At 41.2% G+C, this 18,677-nt stretch overlaps 1 protein-coding gene across 2 annotated transcripts in view; it reads left to right on the top strand.

The window, feature by feature from the left end:
* Positions 1-18,677, top strand: part of SHQ1 (SHQ1, H/ACA ribonucleoprotein assembly factor) — a 107,044-nt gene that overhangs the window by 86,763 nt on the left and 1,604 nt on the right. The gene's annotated exons all lie outside the window — the stretch shown is intronic.

Below are 18,677 nucleotides of genomic sequence, written 5' to 3' on the forward strand. Positions count from 1 at the left end.
TTCTGATAGTCAGGGTAAATAGATGATCTTACATGCATCTCTCCTGCCTACCACATTCCCAGATAGACTATATAGTCCTGTGGAATGTGGTCGGTATGTCCTTGCAGTCCTAGGATGTGGCCCTGTACCAGGGTTTGTGCTGTGATTCCACAGCTCCTATGTCACTAAACCTCTCCTACTTTTCTCCTCATAGTCCTTACAAAAATTTCATTTTAGATAGCTTCTTTTCTAGAACCTCTCTGCTTCTCTTCTCTCTTCCCCTTCCCTCGTTCCAAGCCTGAAATGGCTACCCCTTCTCTCTGCTCATGGCCAGTACTTAATTCTTGCTGTTTGAGGTGGTTATGGTCTATAAAGTCACTGTGAACACTGAATTAAGTGAATTCTGAACCATTGTTCCCAGGGGAAATACAGGTTAGGTTCCTGTGAGTCTCTGGTCACAACACTTAACCTTGTTTTATGTGTGTTTCTGTTTAAAGTCGCCTTATTTAATATATACTATTGATTCATTAATATTGAACCCACAGCCAACAGTACTAAAACTCATGCCTGAACAAAGCGGTCTTGGTCAGGCACATCTCAGCCTCCTTCCACTTAGGAACACTGGACAGCCCTTTAGCATTATGCTTAGGGGCCTCTTTAAACAATGAAATCACCGACAAAAAGCACAAAAATGAGCAAAACACGACATTAAGTAGGCCACATAAAGGAACCTTGTGTAGAGTGTAAGAGCTGAGACAAGAAGTCAGAATGTCATCACCTTGTAGGACCTCAGCTGGAAATGTGTGTTGGGGAACTTGAAATTTTCTCTCTTCTGTGTATGTCCTCAAAGGACCACAAAAACACTGTAAATACTGACTTGAGGGTTACAATTAAATTTTACTGAGTAGCTAAATTCACAGATACGGAGTAGTGAGGCTTTACTTTACCTTATAGGCAATTTCACAAGGTAAAGTTGGTAGAGGGACCAACACAGTAGGACAAAAAGGAAGAAAAAGGTACTCTTTTTTTTCTGTCAAAGAATCTGATGTTTGAAAAATTTTAAAAAGCACTGAAATAGTCAACCTGGGAAGAATTAGGACTTTGATGGACTTTTCCCCTTATTTTAAGATACAGAATGGTTTTCATTTAGAATTGTATGTGCAAAGAAACTGTCTTCTGAGTGCCCAGGGCATCGTATCCCCACCCTTCTCATAGACTTACTGCACTGTGGTATTGTGGTTTGCCCCTTGCCCACCACACACTGATTTTATATGATCTTTTAGGTCAAATGCTGTTTTGTATTCCTCATTGGATCCACTAAACCTAGCACATAGTAGGTGGTCGGTAAGTGTTTGATGGCGTAACTCCTGAAGGTTACATGTAGAGTCAAAAGGCCCTGGGTGCTGAGAACTCTTCTCTTATTATGAATAGGAGCCTTGAACAATGAAAGCAAAGCATTGGATTAATCTTAAATTTCATTATAAATACAAAGAAATACATACTTTGAGTATACCCTATTGGCCGACGTGGTGGCTCACGCCTGTAATCCTAGCACTTAGGGAGGCAGAGGTGGGTGTCTCCCTTGAGGCCAAAGTTTAAGACTAGCTTGGGAAACATAGCAAGACCTCATCTAAAAAGTAAAAAGAGTCTACCATATATATCTACATATGCATGTGTAAACAGGTACATGAGTATAGTTTATTAGAAAAAGCGATCCAAAGTGCCAAAAATCGAAGCAAAACAAGCCTGAGCAGTGCTGAGGTCTACCAGAGAAACTCCCCGACCTGCCTTTCCTTACAGTCACAATGAATGAAACACCTGAGAACTTGACAGAGTTGTCTTTTCATACCTCCACCCCCAGGGGGAAGGGTTTCTTTTTTTTCTTTTTTGTTTTTTTTTTTGAGAGGAGTCTTGCTCTGTCGCCCAGGCTGCAGTGCAGTGGCACCATCTTGGCTCACTGCAAGCTCCGGCTCCTGAGTTCACACCATTCTCCTGCCTCAGCCTCCCAAGAAGCTGGGACTACAGGTGCCCACCACCACACCCGGCTGATTTTTTTTGTATTTTTAGTAGAGACGGGGTTTCACCGTGTTCGCCAGGATGATCTTGACCTCCTGCCCTCGTGATCCACCCGCCTTGGCCTCCCAAAGTGCTGGGATTACAGGTGTGAGCCACCGCACCTGGCCAATTTTTTCTGTTTTTTACTAGAGACAGGTTTCACCATGTTAGCCAGGATGGTCTCGATCTCCTGACCTCGTGATCCTCCCGTCTCGGCCTCCCAAGGTGTTGGGATTACAGGTGTGAGCCACTGTGCCTGGCCAGATTTCTTTTTTTATTGTGTACATTTTACTTGTAATTATAGACATAGAATGGGGGCCTATTATGCCCGATTTTTTAAAGCTGTTTTGTTTTTTTTTTTTTGGTTTTTGTTCTTTTTTTTTTTGAGAGGAGTCTCGCTCTGTCACCCAAGCTGGAGTGCAGTGGCTCAACCCTGGCTCACTGCAGCCTCAACCTCCCAGCTGCAAATGATCCTCTCACCTCAGTCTCTTGAGCAGCTGGGACTACAGGTTCTCACCACCATGTTCAGCTAATTTTAAATTTTTTTGTAGAGATGGGATCTCACTATGTTTCTGGTCTCAAAATCCTGGGCTCAGGTGGTCCTTCTACCCCAGCCTCCCAAAGTGCTGGGATTACAGGCTTGAGCCACCACATGCAGCCTATTTCGAGAAAGTAAGCTTTACTCTGTAGTATACAACTTAGAAAAAATTGTTTACCTTGAGTAAAATATTTATATTTTGGCATAAAGGTTATATGGTGGCATAAAGGTTCTTGGTAGCTCATGTTCAGATTTTTTATTGGATAAGATGAAATATTATATAGGCTTGGAAGTAAAGTAAAAATAATGGAAATTCTTGTTTTATACTTAGCCCAGAAAGTACTAAAGTTGGTCTGTAGGCCAGAAATCTTCGGGGGAAAATGCCTATAAAATGATATTGGAAATGACCCATAGTGCTTTACTCATACCTCAGGAACAACCTCAATAGCAATGAACTGTGTGTGCACTTGTGCAAAGAAAAACTTTCTGTGTATAGTGTGCACATTGAAAGAGATGGCCAATGGATCTTTCTCTAGGCATAGTTTTCAGATTCTTTTTGTGTTTGGTAGAATGCTCCATGCCTTATAAAAGGAAGTTAGAGATGAGGATGCAGTATTGGTGGTCCTGACAGTTTTCAAGAGGAAATGGGTGCCATCCTGGGATCCCGTCCACCCTCAGGACTGTCCTCCCCTCTCTCTGGCTTGAGACTTCTTTCCAGGACTCATGGAATTTTTAAGTTAATTTTTATTGTATACATAGATTATAAGTATACAAACAATGAATTCTCATAAAGGAAAACACCATGTAACAACAACCCCAGTCAAGAAATGTGCCTTAAAGTCACTCCAGGGGCACCATTCATGCACACCCTACCTTGTGACCACTGTCCTGAGCTCTATCACTAGCCACTGACTTTGCCTGTTTTTGAACTTTGTATAATTGAGATAATAAATACAGTACATACTCTTTTGTGTGTCGCTTCATTCATTCAGCATTATTTTTGGAGCAATCTCTCAACATCAATTCCTAAAAGTGTCTTTAGGGCACCTTAAAAAAAAACTCTCCCAACAAATTGGCCTGAGAGCACTGTACCCTAAAAAGGAACGCAGCAAGTAATGTAACTCTGTGTGAGTGGGGTTGCTGGGGAGGGTTGGATATTGAGTAGATTACAGATGGGCACGTTTCCTGAGCACTTTCTTCTTGGTCTTTGCTGATCAGACCTAAGACCCAGCCATCAGGGCTCCCTTCCACCCCCAGCACAGTCGTCTCTGTTCCAACAAGGACCTGTGCTCAGAAGGATCTCTTGAATGCTGAATGCTACAGCTCCTAGGCCTGGCTCTCCTACAGAAGAGACACAAGTTAAATAGCTGTTCTTATTAAGTCAGTGAGCTATCCTGACTGGCACAGTGTGGGATTGTTTGTTTAGGACTATGGGACAGTACAGCAGCTCTGCCTGAGAGATGGACACTCCATGTTGTGACTGGCCCTGTCCCGTGCCTCTGTGCCATAATGGTGCCCTCTTGTGTTCATCCCTGCTTTCTCTGTAGGAAAACAAGGGTTACAGACACTCTTTTAGGTTCAGAATGACTGGGAAGAGGCAGAGCTTTTGTGACATGTCAGTCATTTAATAATTCCTGAAAACTCAAACTGAGCCAGCGGGCAATGCATTACTTTCATTCATTTTGTAGAATAGGATTGGCATTAAGAAACCATAGAATGGTTCTGGGTTAACTAGCTCATGCCATTGTGGCATGCATTTAAGAAAACATTTTGGCCAGGTGCAGTGGTTCACGCCTATAATCCCAGCACTTTGGGAGGCCAAGGTGGGCAGATCATGAGGTCAGGAGTTCGAGACCAGTCTAGCCAACATGGTGAAACCCCCATCTCTACTAAAAATACAAAAAAATTAGCCGGCTGTGGTGGTGTGCCTCTGTAATCCCAGCTACTTGGGAGGCTGAGGCAGGAGAATCTCGTGTGAACCTGGGAGGCAGAGCTTGCAGTGAGCCGAGATCACGCCACTGTACTCCAGCCCGGTTGACAGAAGAAGACTCCGTCTTGGGAGAAAAAAAAAAAAAAAAAAAAGACATTTCATTGCATATCGTAACAGTGACTGCATAAATATTCTGAATTTTCGAAGTTTTTGCCTCCTATTATATTGTGAAGACCTGCATGCTTCTGCTTCTGCATAACGCAGTCAACACGCCAACACTTGAGTAGTTTGTCTTAGTACTGTGAAAGCAGTATAGCACACATACTTTACATTTTGTAGCCAAAGAAAAATTAGCATTTAGAACAAACATCCAAAGAAAACATATGAAGTCACTTGACCTTGTCTTTTTTTCTGAGTATGCCAGGAAATTTTGAAAGCAGTTATTTTTTATTCTGCTTTCAAAATGGGACAGTGAAGTTAAAGGAGATGCCATTTGAAAGTTTACCCAGGACTTCTACTTCCTTACACCTCAGAACTCTCCTCAAATGTTAAGCTCGTAATAGTGAATGTCAGTGGAGGGTGAAGGGCAGAGCAACCCAGCTGGTGGTCCAAGACACCACAAGGAGGCTTCAGGTGAGTGTGCATATTGCCCCTCAGCCCTCGGGATGGCAGGTAGGATGTGGGCCAGCCTGGTGAGTTTACCCAATGCGCCATGCTGGATAGAGACAGTTTTCTGTGTATTCCATGATACGAAACACCTTGGGAAGCATTGCTTTAACTAGACTGCTTTTGCAAGACTCTCTGAGAGCATTTTAGTTGAATTGTGAATGAGTAGGAGCCAGCATGGGAATACTTGTGGAAGAGCATTCCAGAAAGAAGGGAACAAGTACAAAGGCTGTGTGAGAATTTGTTGATGTGTCCTTGGGACAGAGAGAGGGCAGTTAGGGGTTAGCTTAGTGGCCTGGATGAGAATCATGAGAGAGCCAAGAGTGGTGAGTTCCAGGTCTTACACAGCCTTGTCTTAAGTCGGGAGTTTGGATTTTATTCTGAGTTTGGAAAGTCATTGCAGGTTTTTAGCAGGGGAACATTGTGATCATAGTGTAAAAGTGTAGCATTTTGGGCTTGGATGGGAATTAGTAACAAACTAATCTATTCCCCTCATGTTATTATGCAAAGAAAACTTTTCTGTGCCTTGCTGTTGTTACTTTTAGTGGTGTCTTTTTTTTTTTTTTTCCCCCATTTGTAAACTCAGGAGCATACTGTGCAATGCTTTCTAATTTCTGTTCTGCTCTAAAGATCTTGATCACTGGTGTTCTTCTATATTCATTTCCTAAGGCTGCTGTAACAAATTACCACAGACTGGGTGGCTTAAAACCACAGACCTTTCTTCCTTGCATTCCTAGAATTCCAAAATCAAGGTGTCATTTGGTTTGGTTCCTTCAGCAAACTCTGCAGCAGAATCTGTTCTGGTGCCTCTCTGCTGGCTTCAGCAGTTGCTGGCAACCCTAGACATCCTCTGGCATATGAGCACATCATGCCAATCTCTGCCTCCACCTTCATGGCATTCTCTGTGTCCCTGTGTCTTTACATTGTGTTTACATTGTGTTTTTTATAAGGACACCAGTTGGTGGACTGAAGGCCCACCCTAATCCAGTATCTAATCTTGATTACATCTGCAAATACCCTGTTTCCAAAACAGGTGACATTCACAGCTTCCAGGGCTTAGGACATCAACACATCTTTGTGGGGGGACACAATTCAACCCACAGTATCTTCCTTCTACCACTAACTTTATAGTGACACCTTCTCTATTTAGTTGACTGACCTCTACTTAGTTTAATTGAATCCAAATAGCCGTTTCATTTGAACAGTTAACAGGTCAAAATCCTACATCATTAAACAACACTGTTTGCCCTTTTTTCACAAAACAGGTGAAATGTAGGAATGTTGTCAGAATTGTTCCAAGTCTGATGTGCCCAAATACCATGCTTCATGGAATAGTCATAGAGAAGAAAGTGGATTGGAGAGCTCTGCTTCAGCCTGCGACTTGTAGTCCCCGTTTCTCCTGTCCTTTCCTATCCTACAAAGGTGTCTTTTACTTAAGCAGATAATTGGTTTCATTCATAATTTATACTCTGCCTTGTACTAGAAATTATTTAAAGCATTTCTCTGTGTGTGTGTGTGTGTGTGTGTGTGTGTGTGTAAAACAAGATGGCATAATAAAGGTGAAGGTAAAAGAAGAAAATTAAAAGCAGAAACAGGCTGGACGTGGTGGCTCATGCCTATAATCCCAGCACTTTGGGAGGCTGAGGCAGACGGATCGCCTGAGGTCAGGGGTTCGAGACCAGCCTGGCCAACATGGTGAACTCCTGTCTCTACTAAAAATACAAAAATTAGCCAGGCGTGGTGGTGCATGCCTGTAATCCCAGCTATTCGGGAGGCTGAGGCAGGAGAATTGCTTGAACCCAGGAGGCAGAGGTCATAGTGAGCTGAGATCACCCCACTGTACTCTAGCCTGGGTGACAGAGCAAAATTCTGTCTCAAAAAAAAAAAAAAAAAAAAAGTAGAAACAAAATGAAACTGGGAGCAAGGAGGAGCTCTAGGTACATTCTCTCATGTTGAGTGAGTCATGGATTTGAATAGCCCATGTGGAACGGGAGACCTTGCGAGGTACACAATTCAAGTGAGGTATACAATTCCAAGAGATTTTCATGGGACTGTTATTTAAATCAGCTTTTGGGATCACAGTGAAGCACATTTCAGCAAAAGCATTTCTGCTAGGGAGTAGAGAGAAATGTGGCAAATTTATGAGACCCACGTTTCCATCTCTGAGAATTTGATCTGGCCTGGCAAAAATGTAAAAGAGTTGCAAAGCTGGGGTGAACTGTGTTTCTTTCACACAGTTCTTTATGGACATTGTACCTTTCTTAACCTATTTGTCGCCCTCACCCTTGAATTTCTTAAGTGGAGGTCGGGGTTGAGCCAAATGGTGGCTTCTCTGCATTTGGATAAACCTTATGAGAGCCATTCTTTTCAGTATTTAGTATTGCCATAGCAAGTTTTTTTTTTTTTAGTCATTTATTTTTCTCAAAAAATGGATGTGTGTCTATGTGTTTGCTAATGTGTGTGGGCAGATGTTTGTATAGGCACATGTGTGTGCACATGTATGTATGTATGTACATGTTTGTGGGCACATGTATGTGTGTGTGGGGGCACATGTATGTATGTACATGTTTATGTGCAGACTGTCCTCAAAAAGAACTACTGGAGCTAGAGCCTATCTCCTTGCCTTTAGCTCCCCTGCTTTTCACCTCTTCTGTGCAGAAGAGTAATTCTGATGGAGGACTTTTTAAACATGTAGCCCACCTGTTTATCGTTTGAAGATTAAAGTAAATGATTCTCTATATAATTGTGAACCAGGGGAAACTGTATGTGAGTTCACACATATTAACATAAAAAGTAAGACATGTTCTGCTTGAGGTCTTTAGAGTTGTCGTTCTGTGATAATATGACATCTTCTTTGGTCCTCCATGGCTCAAAGAAGGTGCCACATTATTTTCTTATTTTACCAGTAAGGATAATAATAGTACCTATATCACAGGGTTGCTATAAGTACTTCATGAGTTTACCATGTGAAATACTTAGAAAGCCTGCACAGAGTTACTGCACAGGAAGTGCAAGCCTTTTGTATTAACAGATACTGTCAAAGAACCTTTGTCCTTTTGCATAGCATCCAAGAGGTGGTTGAGTCTATATTATCACTGTTTGCCGTAGTGATTCGACACTATTATTCAAATACATCCAAAAATTTTATTTCTTGGCCCAGCGCAGTAGCTTATGCCTGTAATCTTAGCATTTTGGGAGGCTGGTTCAGGAGGGTCACTTGAGCCCAGGAGTTTGAGACCAGCCTGGACAATGTAGCAAGATTGTGTCACTACAGAAAATTTATAAAGTAGCCAGGCATGGTGGTGTGTGCTTCTAATCCTGGCTACTCAGTAGGCTGAAGTGGGAGGATGGCTTGAACACAGTAGGTTGAGGCTGCAGTAAGCTGTGACTGAGCCACTGCACTCCAGCCTGAGCAATGGAACAAAACCCCATCCCTAAAAGAATAACAAAAAAATTAAAAATAAGTAAAAATTTTTATTTCCCCCACCTTCTTGGGATCTATAGTCTCATGTGTCAGATATATATTAATGCATTCATGAATATTTGTATTCTCTACTAAAGCACTAAGGATCAGAGCTCATAAACTTTTTTGAAAAGTGGCATAGTTGTTGAATCGTTGGAATCGCCTTGAGAGCTTTTATTAATCTAATTACAGTAAACCTACAATTGGCTTTTCATAAAGGGATATGGAGGTCTATTTTGTGATTTTTAAAACCTTTATATAGTTTGTAATATTTCAAGAAGACAGAAGTTATTTTCTGCCAGGGACTTTTGGAAAGTGGTTACTGTCATTTCCTTAAGGAATGATTTGATACTGATTATTTTCTAGCTCCACATTGTATTTTTCCTAAGCTTAGTACATCACAGTCAAGCTGACTTCTCCATAGGAATTAAATAGCATTGAAGGTTTCAACAGTCTTTTTCAAAAATTAAATAATTTCTGTTACTTTCATAACAACTACCCTGTAAGCAGTTGAAAGAGAGCAGGTGAGAGAGAAGAGCCCTTTAAGCTTGGAACTTTGGGATTAATATCTTGTTGCAACTCTTCCAATTTAAGTCACACAAACATTCAAGCTGCATCAAAGTAGCCAGTCATGTCAGCTGCATTTATAAAGTGGAAGAATTGGAGTAGATGACTTCTGTGCTCCCTTAAAGAATGAAATTTCAGTGGATCTCTCTAGTACAGCCACCTATATGTGTCATGCAGAAAGTCCTTTCTGAATATTTGTTGAATTTCTGCACTTAAAAAGTTAGAGAAATGCTATGGTAGTCAAAACTCAAAAATACTCATTAATGAGCAAGCCTCTTAATAGATTTCATCCGCATTCTACTATATCATTTCCTTCCCAGCATCTTTCCCATCCATCTTACCAGTATTTTTGTTGTTTGACTTCTTGTTGATCATTGATATTGTACAGTGCAAATAAATTGCAAGTCAACCCAAAGATCAAGGATTTCACAAAAACATTGGAAGTGATATGGGGGATGTGCTTGAACCACACGGAACTGCTCACCATAGTAAACAATTGAAGAAGAAAACTCTACAATAATAGTGAAATTAGTGGAAAATCCTTATTTTGAATATTAAAAGATTGATTTGAGCATCACATGATTGAGAGGCCCGTAAGGAAACTGATGATACCCTTGATTTTTTTCTGTAAGGATTACCTTCTCTGATTCTGCTACAAAAAGACCAACATGACATGATGAATGTTAGATGGTGCTGTAATAGAATTTTGTTAGAACAATTACAAATACAATTACTATTTGGTTCATTCTTTGCTGTTTTTGAGAATTAGTACATGGTTGCAGTTGTAACCTACATATTGTTAACATTGTTAAATATTTCATAAATTTATTTTTGTAGTTTGTAATTTTATTTCAAGGTGAAGTGTTTTTTGTTTTTTTTTGTTTTGTTTTTTTTTTTTTTTTTTTTTTACACAGAGTCTCCCTCTGTTGCTGAGGCTGGAGTGTGGAGTGTAGTGGTGCAATCTCTGCTCACTACAACCTCTGCCTCCCAGGTTCAAGTGATTCTCCTGCCTCAGCCTACTGAGTAGCTGGGATTACAGGCACCTGCCACCACACCCGGCTAATTTTTGTATTTTTAATAGAGACAGGATTTCACCATGTTGGCTGGGCTGGTCTTGAACTTCTGACCTCAAATGATCCGCCCACCTTGGCCTCCCAGAGTGCTGGGATAACAGGCGTGAGCCACTGTGTCCAGCCTCAATGTGAAGTTTTAAGCTTATCATCATTATTTACTATTAAATTTTGGTCTCCATTTTAAGTTGGTTTACTTTTTTCTGGTCTATTACCCTCTATTAATGAGCATCTCCACTATTTATTTTAGCTCTACAAGGTGTACTGTGTTACAGTGATGCCCTGTGATGTCCGTCCAAAATTCATGTCCTTGCAGAACCTCACAATGTGACCTTATTTGGAAATAGAGTCATTGCAGATGTAATTAGTTAAGATGAGGTCATGCTAGAGTAGGGTGGGCCCTTAATCCACTGTGACTGGTGACCTCATAAGAAAAGAAGAGGCACTAAGACACACACAGAGTGAAGATGGCCATGTGAAGTCACAAACACATAGGAAGAACACCCTGTAACAACAGAGGCAGAGCTTGGAGTGATGCATGTACAAGCCAAGAAACTCCAAGGATTGCCAGCAACGCCAGAAGCTAAGAAAGGGGTATGGAAGGGATTCTGCCCTGAGAAGGAACCAACCCTGCTAATGCCTTAATTCTGAACTATTAGTAGTAGCCTTGGCCGGGTGCGGTGACTCACGCCTGTAATCCCAGTTCTTTGGAAAGCCGAGGCGGGCGGATCATGAGGTCGGGAGTTCAAGACCAACCTGGCCAAAATGGTGAAACCCCGTCTCTAACAAAATACAAAAATTAACTGGGTGTGGTAGTGTGCACTTGTAACTACTTAGGAGGCTGAGGCAGAAGAATTGCTTGAACCCAGGAGGCAGAGTTTGCGGTAGCCGAGATCATGCCATTGCATTCCAGCCTGGGCAATAGAATGAGACTCTGTCTCAAAAAGAAAAAAAAAAGTAGCCTCAGGAACTGTGAAAAATAAATTTATTTATCTTGTTTTCTGCTACCAGTTTTGGATGGTTTGTTATGGCAGCCTTAGGAAACTAATACAGAGAGTTTTCAGAAAATGATTCTGCTGATCCATGGACTAGATGATGTTTCCCAGAGCCTGCGCCCACAAAATGGCATAAAAGCCAATTGAAATTTGTATGAGAAGTTGTTTTATTGGCCCAAACTAGGTATGGACCAATAAGATATGGGTCAATAAGATAAAGATAAATAACTCTTTATCTTGCAGCCTTCCTTGTATTAAGTTAGTCATTTCTTGTTCGTAGAGATTGAATGTTTTTGTTAATGGCTGCGCTAGAAGTGCTTCTCACTGTTACAGAATAAGAACAGACAGCTCTGCGTTCCTCTGTGCATCCACTGGTATTTGTTTTCCTTGGAGGCTCTCAGATTCAAGATAGGAATTTCACCAGCAACTTCTTCTTAAAGCCAGTGCATTACCTTTAGATCAGGCTACATATGTGTGTTTTGGGCCAAGGAACCTAAAGTTTGGAACTGGTTCTTTTCAGTAGAGAGGAACAATGACATGTTATTATCACAAATGCCCTTCTTAAAAATTTAACTTTTAAGTTCAGAGACACGTCTAGGTTTGTTATATATGGGAAACTTATGTCATGGGAGTTTGATGGACAGATTATTTTCACCACCCAGGTATTAAGCCTAGTACTCATTATTTTTCCTGATCCTCTCCTCCTCCCACCCTCCACCCTCTAATAGGCCCCAGTGTGTGTTGTTCCCCTCTATGTGTCCATGTGTTCTCATCATTTAGCTCCCACTTATAAGTGAGACATGTGGTATTTGGTTTTCTGTTCCTGCGTTATTTTGCTAAGGAAAATGGCCTCCAGCTCCATCCATGTTGCTACAAAGGACATGATCTCGTTCCTTTTATGGCTGCATGGTATTCCATGGTGTATATGTACCATGTTTTCTTTATCCAGTCTACCATTGATAGGCAGTAAATGCCCTTCAGAAAGAAAGTTGAAGCCGGGCTCAGTGGCACATACCTATAGTTCCACCTACTTGGGAAGCTGAGGCAGGAAGGCTGTTGAGGCCAGTAGTTCAACATTGTAATGTGGTATTACTGCTCCTTTGACTACTGGTCTCCAGCCTGGGCAATGCAGTGAGACCCCATCTCTCAAACAAAACAAAAAAAAAAAAGAAGAAGAAATTTGATCTACTGTTTGGTCCCAGATAGAACCTGAGATTGTGTGTGTGGTATGCTGTGAAATTAAAAGGCCAGGTTAGCCAGTAAACATCCAGTTTGAACTGTCTGGAATTGCCTCACTGGAGTCTTGTCCTCCGTGATCAGTTGTGGGCTCTAGTCTCAGTATGTCATGCCTGGCAGGCTTCTAGGTTTGGGCAGAGGAAATGAAACCTAGTCGGTTACTATAAGATTTATAGTAGACCTGCTATTGCAGGAAGTGGTGAAAAGTTGATTGATAGTTTGAGACAAAACTCTACAGCAAAAAAACAGGATGTATGCTTTCCATTTATACCCAGTTCTCCCTGCCCCTACATTTCAGGCTCCTTTTGCATTTTGTTTTGGTTGCTTCATAAGGCTGTGGAGGCTTTCCCCCTCCTAAGTACAGTCACCAAATGTAAAATAATTGAGGAAATTTTGTATCAGCTTTGCCACAGTCAAGGCATGTACTTTCTGCTGTTGCAATTACTCTTTGGTGGTAGTTACATGTAGCATAACTTGTCTGCAGTCTTTAAAGAGAAATCCTCCAAATAGGATATTATTTCACATATGCAAAAAGAATGAAAGGTCTTTTTAAAGTTACATCGTAGGATTACATTTCCAGTAACTAAGAAAAATCTATTCTGCGTGTGGTTTTATTAAAATATGACAGTAGTGGTATCCAGTTGTCTCTTTTAAATGCCGAGTCTCTTCATTCTATAATAAATACATTCTTAACAGGTAGGTGATCCTCACTGAGATATAAAACATATACTATAACTAGCCAGGCATTGTGGCTCACCCCTGTAATCTCCAGCACTTTGAGAGACCAAGGTGGGTGGATCACTGTGAGGTCAGGAGTTTGAGACCAGCCTGGCCAACGTGGCAAAACCCTGTCTCTACTAAAAATAGCAAAAATTAGCCGAGTGTGGTGGTGCATGCCTGTAATCCCAGCTACTCGGGAGACTGAGGCAGGAGAATCACTTGAACCAGGGAGGTGGAGGTTGCAGTGAGCTGAGATCGTGCCACTGTACTCCACACTCCAGGCTGGAAGGCAGAGTGAGACTCTCTCAAGAAAACCCCAACCAGATAAACAAAAAACATATACTGTAACTAGTAACTCAGCCTATGTGTGTGTTGAGAGTATCAAAATGTACCATGGCCAGGGCTGCAGCTCACGCCTGTAATTGCGGCACTCTGGGAGGCCAAGGTGGGAGGATCACTTGAGCCTAGGAGTTCGAGACCAGCCTGGGCAACATAGGGAGACCCTGTCTTTACAAAAAATTTAAAAATTAGCTGGGTGTGATGGATGTGCCTGCAGTCCCAGCTACTCAGGAGGCTGAGGTGGGAGGATCACTTTTGCCCAGGAGGTCAAGGCTACAGGGAGCCCTGATCGCGCCATTGCACTCCAGAGCCCAGGCAATAGAGCGAGAACCTGTCTCAAAAAAATAAAAATAAATAAATGGTACCTGATGTTTGTAAGAGTGGTTATCTAATAATGTCATTTGACCAGGCTTTTGGACATGAACTACCCTAGTCTGTTTTGAGTATGACACTATCTACCTTAAGTGAGCTGCTTTCTGAAAAGGTAAGTCTGTTACAGAAGTAGATTCTAGAATTTACACGGAGTGGCAGATTAGAACCAACTCTAATTGTACTAGTGGTTGAAAAAACAAAACAGCTACTCTTTCATGGCTTAATTTTTTTTCCCTACAGGAATAATTTCCCTTTTCGTGAGCAGTGATTGCTAGGTTATCTGTGCTAAGTAATTGAATAAAAACAAACCCAACTTTCATTCCTCAGACTGTTGGGGCACATTCTACACCAATGCTATTTTGAATTTTAATCAGTTTTTATCCTGGCATTCTTTAAGAATGGGAGAGAGTTCAGAATGTTTCTTCTATTAAAGTTTCTTTCAGAACTTTAATATTAATTTAGGAAGCTAGCCAACTTGAAGTAGTAAGGGTGGGATAATAAAATAGAAAGAAGCTTGGTGAAGAATCAAAAATCTATCTCTGTCTGTCTGTCTGTCTGTCTGTCTCTCTACCAGTCTCTCCATCCACCTATCCATCCATCCATCCACCCACCCACCCACCCACTTACTGTGTAACCTGGTAATTTTAAGCATAATATAATGCTGAAAGTGAAAAACTTTTTCCTGAAGGATAAAAGTTCGCATCAGCTGGTTTCAGACAGGAGTTCCTATTTGGGCCCCTGGATTCAACTTCACCACTTTTCTGCCTGTTACACTTGATACTTTTAGTCCCCCCTGTGTGTGGGGTATGCTTTCTGAGAAGAGCCAGGATTCTAGGGGAGGAGCTTTGGAATTCCACATTTCTATAGGTATAAAAGACAGGACACAGTATCTGTATAGTAGACAATAACAAAGATCCAAATAATATCAACTTGAGAATTGGCATGTTTAATATATTCAGCGAAATTCACAAAAATGATTTGAACTTTACCCTTCTTTTCTAAACCTCTATAGATGATGCTTATATGTATACTTCATTTAACATCGTTAAGCTAAATATATTAGTCACAATTGCTTTGGAGGATTCTGGGCTTTGTGCAAGTCAGAACTTGCTCAGTTGGAAGATGCTGAGTGGAGCTCAAATTGGGAAGAAGTAAAGAATGTGGCTTTAAGAAAGGACACTTTGGCCAGGCACGGTGGCTGATGCCTGTAATCCCAGCAGTTTGGGAGGCCGAGGCAGGCAGATCACCTGAGGTCGGGAGTTCAAGACCAGCCTGACCAACATGGAAAAACCCTGTCTCTACTAAAAATACAAAATTAGTCGGGCATGGTGGCGCATGTCTGTAATCCCAGCTACTCGGGAGGCAGAGACAGGAGAACTGCTTGAACCCAGGAGGTGGAGGTTGTGGTGAGCCGAGATTGTGCCATTGCACTCCAGCCCGGACAACAAGAGTGAAACTCTGTCTTGGAAAAAAAAAAAAAAAGAAAGAAAAAAACACTTTGCAGAGCCTGTGTATTCATGGGAGGGCCTTTGATGGAACGGGAAGAGAGCTGAAGTTCTGAGGCTTGGGTTTCCAGTTGTGACCGCTCCTTGTTAGCTGAGCGAACCTCAGTGGCTCTCCTACCCCTGCAAGCTCCAGTTTCCTCATCTGTAATGTAGGGATAACAATGGTACTGGTTCACAGGGTGGTTAATGGAGCAAGCGCAGTGATGTTAGTGGAACATCATCCTTTGTATATTGTTGAGAAGTATTTGTCGTGACGATTAAAATGAGATATGTAGTCAGTAAAGTAAAAGCTTTTATTTTATATGTTTTTATTTCTAGTATTAGAGGCAGTATCCATTTTCCCAAATTTATTACTCTTTATTTCTTAAGCTGCGTGAGAGAACTCCCCTTCATGGAGAGACAGAGTGGTGTACTAGTTCTTAGACTGAACGAACTTTGCAGCAGCTCAGACTGAATCCTTTACCACTGGTAGTCAAGGTTTAAAAATATTGGTGGACATCATCTACAACTATCTTGGGTATAAATGCAAATTATGTTGCAGCCGTCATATTCTATAACTATGCTTTTAAAAATGCCTCAGACTGATAAAAGATTAGCCAGGGATTATAACGCTTTGGTGAATCATTAACTGACTCCAGTGGATGTCACCTTGGTTTTCCTCTTTACCCTAACCCCTCCCTTTTTCTAAGTGCTCTGGAAATTATGGCACTGAAACCCAGGGCTTTCCTTGCATAAGAGAAAGCTACCCATCAACAGTGGTGACTGCCCTTGTCCCACTCACCGCACTGTGCCTCCCACTCACCCTTGGGCACTGCAGTGGTGCTTCTGTGGCCTGATTACATGTGTGAAGGGGCAGCAGGGGTTGTGGGGAGTGGGGGGCAATCCCTGCACAATCTCATTATTGTGCTAAGTATTTTGAGAAATAGCATTTCAGGTACATGCGGGCACCCAGATTAAAATACTATCTTTGTTCGGTATTTCCCATTGTACTGTCAGTTGCACTGAAATGAAGTCTCATTTTCCCGATGTTATGGGATGGACTACACTTTTACAAATGGATTTATCTTGTAAACTCACCCTCATCCAGTTTGTATCAAAGCCACTCAATGTTTTGTATGTTCATTTTATCTTTGGAGTCGGGGAAACATAAAAACCATGTCAGCATGTTTACCACTTTCACTCACTGCCACCTTTCTTCAGTTGTCACATTAGATTTCCCCTTTAGAAGAGTAGTCATCTTTGGAGAATGCCAGTTTCTGTCATTTTGGTTCTTTTAGAAACAAAAAACAACTAATTGCATCAAAGTTAATAATGGAAAAGTTTATTTACTCGATACAATGTAATATTATAAATCTAGGAAGTAATTTAGAGGAAAAGAATCTTCGGCTGGGCGCGGTGACTCACACCTGTAATCCCAGCACTTTGGGAGGCCGAATCTGGTGGATCACGAGGTCAGGAGATCAAGACCATCTTGGCTAACATGGTGAAACCCTGTCTCTACTAAAAATACAAAAAAATTAGCTGGGCGTGGTGGTACGCGCCTGTAGTCCCAGCTATTCGGGAGGCTGAGGCAGGAGAATTGCTTGAACCTGGGAGGTGGAGGTTGCAGTGAGCCAAGATCGCGCCACTGTACTCCAGCCTGACGACAGAGTGAGACTCCGTCTCAAAAAAAAAAAAAATCAAAAAAATCTTCTGAAATAATATGAAATGGTTTTCTCATAAAAAGAAAAGGTACTCCATGCTGCTGATATTGCTTTTCCTCCTTGTACATTTTAAGATTGTGAACATTTATACATTTATATAGGTTTAAAAATAAAACAATGGCAGTGAAAAGGCTCCATCACACCATCATCCTTTGTCATCCCCCATATTTCCAGTTCCCACCCTATCTCCTTTACAGAAGTTACTATTTTCTGTCACTTTGGAGAGTTTATTGAGAAGTATACAAGCAAATAGAAACATCTGTTTTGATATCTTTCCTGTTATTTTCCCTTTTTATATATATGTAGCATATACATATGGTGAGCCTTTTGTGTTGTTAAGCAGTAAGTCTGGATTGGCCCATGGAGAGCTTCATTCACTGTACAGCTGTAGGCTATTCCTTTGTGTGGATATGCCATAACTTATTTCACCAGTCAACCAGTCTTATAACAAGGACATTTGGTTGTTTCCCATTTTTAGGTATTAAAAAATGATGTCATAGTAAATAACCTCAGACCTATGTTATGTAGTGTGTGTGCTACATGTGTTTAATTTTTAGACACGGGGCTTGCTGGGTCCAGGGTATATACATTTTCCATTTTGAAAGTTACTGCCAAGTACTCCTTCTTAGGGGTTTTAGCTATTTAATCTCCCTCCATCAGTATATGAAAGTGCCTTTTCTCCTGCAGTCTTGCTAACAGAATAATATCAAATGTTTGGGTATTTGCCAATCTGACATATAAAAAATATATCTCACATATGACTTTAATTTGTATTTCTCTTATTTGACTGGAGTTGAACATCTAATACATTTAAGAGTTACTTATATTTCCTTTTGTGAAAATTGTCTTCTTGTCCATTTTTCTGTTGGATTGTTATATATCCATTATTAGGAACTCTGTTAGGAGAATTAGGGTTTATTAGAATATATATATATATATGCGCTTATTATAGATATATTACCCAGAAGAAATTGATTTTTTTCCTTTTTCTTTTTGAGATGGAGTCTCGCTATGTTGCCTAGCTGGAGTGCAGTAGTGTGATCTTGGCTCACTGCAACCTCCACCTCCTGAGTTCAAGTGATTCTTCTGCCTCAGCCCCCCAAGTAGCTGGGATTACAGGTGCCTGCCACTGTGCCCGGCTATTTTTTTGTATTTTTAGTAAAGACAGGGTTTTACCTGTTGGCCAGGCTGGTCTTGAACTCCTGACCTCAGGTGATCCACCCACCTCAGCCTCCCAAAGTGCTGGGATTACAGGCGTGAGCCGCCACGCCTGGCCAAGAAATTGATTTTATTTAGTTGAATTTATCAGTCTTTTCTTTTGTGGCTTCTGAATTTTGAGTCATAGTTAGAAAAGCCTTCCTCCTTCTTAGGGTCATAAAGGAAATCTGTGTTCCCCTGTAATACTTTTAATCACTTTTTTAAAAATATGTATGTCTTGGATCTGTTTTTACATATATATCTTGGATCTGTTATGGTATATATCCTGGTGTGCCATTTAAAATGTGGATCCAACTTTATTTTTTTGGAAGCTGTATACCC

Source organism: Papio anubis, chromosome 2, assembly GCF_008728515.1.
Source record: "Papio anubis isolate 15944 chromosome 2, Panubis1.0, whole genome shotgun sequence".
Classification (NCBI taxonomy): domain Eukaryota; kingdom Metazoa; phylum Chordata; class Mammalia; order Primates; family Cercopithecidae; genus Papio; species Papio anubis.